A 6293-nucleotide genomic window follows, 5' to 3' on the forward strand; every position below is an offset into this window, starting at 1 on the left:
TCCTTATGTTCATTTTCACTTACTAGCCTAAGATAAATTGTTCATTGGAAAGTCATCTCAGTCCTTTTCGTTCATCTATTCACTGAGTGTGACTTGGAGAGAGCCCTCTCCTGTTCTGGTAGGGCTAGCTACTAGACTGAGCTTGGTTTGATGTTTCCTTGAACCTCGCCTTCCTTTATCCTGAGGCAGATTCGAGCTCTAACACGACCCCTGGAAGTTAATGTACCAATTTACCCAAACGGGGCCCATAGTTTGGCGTTTCATCTCCTAGGGTTAGGTTTTTGGATGTTTAGGGTTTTCCATTATTTCTCAACAATAAATAGGCCTTTGAGCCTCATTGTAACACAGTTCAGAGGCATGTAGCCACAACATTTATTCTCAGAGATAAGCTACCATTTCCTGAGCTAATCTTATTTCCATTCTGTTTGTAAGAATATTTCAATATTTGATATTAATGAAATGAAGTGTTATTTCTACTTCATATTAGTATTTATGGTTATATCTATAATTTGTTGCGTTCCTGTTTAAATTTGGATTAGTGGTATCAGAGCGGTCTGCTCTTTCTTTGTTTTTCTTTGCATGTCCCCAATGAGGTTGAGATATAAGGAGTTAGGGCTTGACCTGGTTGAACCTTTGCAAGATCAGCCTCGCAAACACCGATGACTACCCATGGGGGAAGAAAATAAAGATGAGGGGGCAAGATATCTGACCAAAATGTTTCTTGAGGAGGCCCTCAAGAAACAAAGGAATGTGATGATGGATAAGTTTTCCTAGATCCTTCAATGGTTTCCCACCGGCAGTGCATCCACATCTAGCAATCACTCTCAAGGCTCCGCTCCTTTTAAGGTACAAGTAAAATTTAACATTCCCATATTTGAGGGCCAAATAGATGTGGACGTCATAGATAAATGGTTAAATCTGCTAGAATGATATTTTTCTATTCATGATTTTTCTAGTCAAGAAAATATTACTTTTACTCTTCTCAAAGCTTCCCCCCACATCAGGGACTGGTGGGAAACCTACTGTGAGTAAAAGGATGAAAGTACGACCTCACTTTTTCAGCTGCACCCAATTGGAATTCATTCTAGGATGCCATCAACGAGCAGTACTACCCCATCGGGAGCTATGAGGATAAATACATAAAGTGGACAATATTGTGGCAAGGAAGGGACCAATATGTGTCAAAGTTTACCAATGTTTTTCATACCCTTCGCACAAAGTTGGGTATCAAGGATTCTGAGAAACATTTGGTACTCAAGTACCATGGCTACCTACATAGGTACATCCAAGACGAGATGGAGTTCCTCAATAGCTCCTCGCTTGGCACGACATACCGATACATCGTCAAGATTGAGTAGAAGATGAGAAACTTTGGATATGTGAATCTGAAGCAAGGGAAATGTGCCCCCAAACCAAAGAACAAAGGACAAAGATGAGTCAAGGCGGCCCTGGGAAACCCACTGAATCTGCAAGCAAAGAGCAACACTACAAAGCCAAAGAAGGACACAAGAAAGTGGTTGATTTCCATAAGAGCTCCACTCACAACACAAGTGAGTGTCGGGCCAAGAAATCACTGGTGGCCGAGCTAAAGGCTTCAAAATCAGATGCATGTTCTGACTCTGAGTCGGAACTCATCAAGGGAATGATAAAGGGAAGCATATTATCGATGTGGACCCCAATGCCACCTTTGCCATCATGAAGATCCAGAAGGAGGAACCCGAAGATCTAGAGGAGGAGGAGCACCTCTTCCACTCCCAAATGTGGGTAAAGGGTTGTCCTCTATAGTTCATTGTCAATAGTGGGAGCCAAAAGAACCTCATCTTAGTAGAGGTCGTGAAGCGGCTGGCTTACCAACCACAACACACACCACATCTGTACACCATCGGGTGGCTTCACCAAGGATGGGATCTTCGCGTGGGCCAGTAGTGCCGCCTTACATACATCATCAAGCCCTTCACGAATGAGGTATTATGCAACATTTCTCCCAATGAAGTTTGTGATGTAATATTAGGAAAACCATACTTGTGGAAGTGACATGTTGTGTATGAGTCAAGGCCTCACGTTGTTATTGTTACTTTGGGAAATAAATTGTACAAGATACTAGAGGTAGCACTGCCTACCACCATCTCTCTGGTTATTGCAAAACAATTTAGCAAGCTCATTTCCAAAACCGGGAAATTTGTTTTCTTGATGATACGCCCTCAGCTAAATAAGAAGAAAATGGCCACAACCTCGAAACAGGGCCCCTCCACATGACAACAATAGATGGAGAAGGTCATGGAGGAGTACGAGGACATCTTAACCTCCCCCGCATGGGTGCCTCTACACTGTTAGGTCAATCACTCCATCAATCTGACCCCAGGTGCATCGTTGCCTAGTGGACCAATCTATCGAGGATCCATTCTAGAGAACAACGAAATCAAGAGGCAGATTCAGGAGCTGCTGCAGAAAGGTCACATCTGTCCAAGTTTATCACCCTGTGGGAGCCTGATTGTGTTGGTATAGAAGAAGGTTGGGACTTGGAGACTATGTTTTGACTATGGGGCACTGAACAATATTAGTATCTAGAATAGGTACTCGATCCCACGAATTGATGACCTTTTGGACCAACTCAAGGGGGAAAAATATTTTAGTAAGATCGACTTGAAGTCCAAATATCACAAGGTATAAATCGAACCCTCCGATGTGTGGAAGACTGCCTTCAAAGCCAAGGAGGGCCTTTTCGAATGCTTGGTTATGCCTTTCGGGTTGACGAATGCTCCTGCAACCTTCATGAAGCTGATGGATGACATTATACAACCATTCACCAACTCATTCATAGTGGTATACTTCGATGACATCCTGATCATCAACTAGTGTTGGGAAGAGCACCTCCACCACATCCGATAGGTTCTCTAAACAGTGTGAAAATACAAGTTTTGTGCCAATTTGGAGAAATTCACTTTTGGCATGATCCAGGTTTAGTATCTGGGATACATTATTGATGATCGGCGGGTGCGTGTGGATCCAGCCAAGATTCAAGGCATTTGGGATTGGCTAGCCCCAACCACTCTGATAGAGCTCAGTAGATTTCTAGGACTTGCTAATTTCTACCGCAGGTTCTTGCTAGGATTCTCTCATATCACTTGTCCCTTGAGTCAAGTCACCAAGGGAGGAGCAAAAGAAAAATTATTTTGGTCTAAATCTCAATAGAAGACATTCGCAGTGTTGAAACATTGCCTCTTCTCTGCACTAGTACCCACTTTACCAAACTTGCAACAACCATTTGAGATTGAGACAGGTGCCTCTGACTATGGTATTGGGGCATTCCTTACTCAAGAGGGGCATCCAGTGGCATATCACAATGAGATACTTTCAAACATAGCCCGAAAGTATCCCACTTATGACAAAGATATGTATTCCATTATGCAACCCTGCCAATAATCTAAGCATTACATTTTGGGGAAGGAAATGGTGATCCACACAGACCACTGATCCATGCAGTTCATACAGACATAAGGGAAGTTTCATAATGATCTCCATCATAAGTGGTCCACATACCTGCAACAGTTCCATCTGAATATCAAGTATAAGAAGGGTAGCACTAATAATGTTGTAGACTACCTCAGACAATCACCGATCATGGCATTAACCACAGTGATCAAATCTTGTGGGCACGAGACTTTTTATTGGCCACATCTCTACAAAATCAATCCAGAATTTGGCCACACATACCAAACACTCTTGGAGGGTCAACAAGTTCTAGATTTTCATCTCTAGGATGCCATGCTATGCCACCTGGGACACATTTTTGTTCCTTCAAGTGAGTGAGCGAAGATGATTTGGGAAATGAACTATAGTTAGGCTACTAGGCATTTCGGGGTCGAGAAAATGGTGGAAATAATACAAAATTAATTCTATTGGTTGAATCTTCGATAGGATGTCGGGAAGTACATCAGATCCTGCACTGCCTATACCATTGCCAAACCGACCATCAAGAAGCAATGCATCTATACTCCACTGCCTACCCCTAGTTGACCTTGGGAATCCATCTCCATGGATTACATGTAGGGCCTTCCTTCTACTAATCATGGCAACGACTTTGTTTTTGTGGCCGTTGGCAGATTCTTGAAGATGGCCATTATGGCATCTTGCAAGAAGAATATCACAACAGAAACCACTACTAAACTCCTCTTTGAATGTGTGTGGGTACACTTTGGGATCCAAAAATATATCATCTCAGATCAGGACAATAGGTTCCTCAGTACATTTTGGTCCAGTCTCTGGTCGATGTTGGACACCAAGCTCACTAAGTCCACAACTTTCCATCCCCAAATTGATGGCTAGACAGAGATTGTCAACAGGATGATCGTACACATTCTGTACATGTACAACTCAAAACATCCACGCACATGGGATGAGAGACTCCCCTATGTCTAGCACAACTATAACCGGGCTCTCCATAACTCGATTGGCCAGAACCCTTTTCAGGTGGTCTTGGGATTCCAGCGACTATGTCCCATTGATGTGGCCATACCATTATTTAGCTCATGTCCAGTCGGAAACCAATAAGGCAAACAAATTCATTGAGCACACATGTTGGTTTGTTGGGGCCTCACCCAGGTTTGGAAGTGTTTTAGCCAAACAAATCTTGCACTATTAGCCCTTTCAGCAACAATCTATGGGGCACGGACTAAAATATCACCCGAGGTAGTAGGGGAGGGTGCTCGAACTAGGTTTCTGCACCCTAGGGATGTCTTGATGGGGATTGGAAGGGTTGCAAATTGATCTGCGCACTCGGGCTACTTTGCTCAGTTGTCCAGCCTTCGTGTAGCTCAGAAATGAGGCACTTTCTAGATTTTTATCAGTAATGTGTTTTATTGTAGATCAGATCTAACTCTTAAGGTCTTAAATCAAGCATTTAACAATTATAACCAAAGCATGCCATCAAAATTCTTAAATACAAGCATAAAATCATAGATCATAATAGATGCATAAGCCAGAATATAAACAGATCCACAATATTTCAGAATCAACTTATCTTTATTAATGTCTTTGCTTCAGTACAATCCACTTCCTACCCTGCACACACAGCTATAGGGGTCCACGCACACAACTGCAGACTCTATCAGGCCTCTGCGCACATAGCTGTGGAGCCTCTATCTAACTACTAACACCCACAACTCAGACTTACAGACTTAGAGCGAATATTGCTTTCACAAACCCATAATACATCAAATATTCCCAAAAATCTACCTTCTACCCTTAGATCCTCACTCTATTTATACATTCCCATGGTCCGCGGACCATGGGCAGGCTAACTCACTTTTTATTATTTTACATTATTTTTGGGCGAACAACCCTTTGACTCGAACTATTACAATTCGCGCTCTGCACACTTTACAGAACTTTTACAATATCATTACCCTAAATTATGGGCTTTAAGCCCCAAAACCGTTATGCGGGGCCTCTGCTACCCAATATGCCCCCAACACAATCATCGCGACTTGTCCCGAGTCACTCGTTGATTTGGTGATACGTGGTGCCAAGGCTTCGCGGTCCACCATCCCTATGAGTGATGCACTACGTTTTTCTTCTCCCTCCTTGTCTCCTGCAAATCTTCTTCAATATCCTTCCCCATTGCCTCTATTACTTCGCGCAATTGATGATGCTCATTCTACTCTTCTTGGTTAACATAGAGCACCCATTCATAGGATTTTAGCTCAAGCTGGGGTGCCAAATGTGTGAACTCTTCGTGCCAAAGCAACAAGTCTCCAATTTCTGGTCTACTATACACATTGTCTACAGTAGCTTGTGTTGCATTTTTGCAAGAAAGATGTTGATGTCTACAAGATCCTAGTCTTCATGGTGCATAAGAGACATACTGTTAACTACAATTCCACCGTTTGTCTCATGATTCATCATTTTTCCCTTATCTTCACGGGTCGCCTGCCACCCCGTGGCTTAGCCAACGACATCTGGACCAGTTCTACTTCATGTTTGAGAATTTTCGGTACATCCCCTATCGTCGATGTTGAACTGGGTGCCACGTCCGTGGCCGTCGACATCACACTATATAGAAGGTCCTGTATTTCTATTGGCCATATTACAACTCTCGGGCTTACTCATGTAGCGTCAATGATCAACAGTTCCACATTGGTGGGAAGGCACAATAGCTTACGTTTCCTGATACCACAGATCGTTTGGATGATGCCCCCCTTAGATTTATAGACGTGTTGAAATTCAAATTCAGTCGTTCCCTCCTTTTCTAGCGCTTTAACGTTAAATATACGGTAGATCGTTCCGAATCCAGC

Source organism: Pinus tabuliformis, chromosome 5_1 (genome assembly GCF_031772625.1).
Source record: "Pinus tabuliformis cultivar Carrire ecotype Pingquan chromosome 5_1, CPIR1, whole genome shotgun sequence".
In the NCBI taxonomy this organism is placed as follows: Eukaryota; Viridiplantae; Streptophyta; class Pinopsida; order Pinales; family Pinaceae; genus Pinus; species Pinus tabuliformis.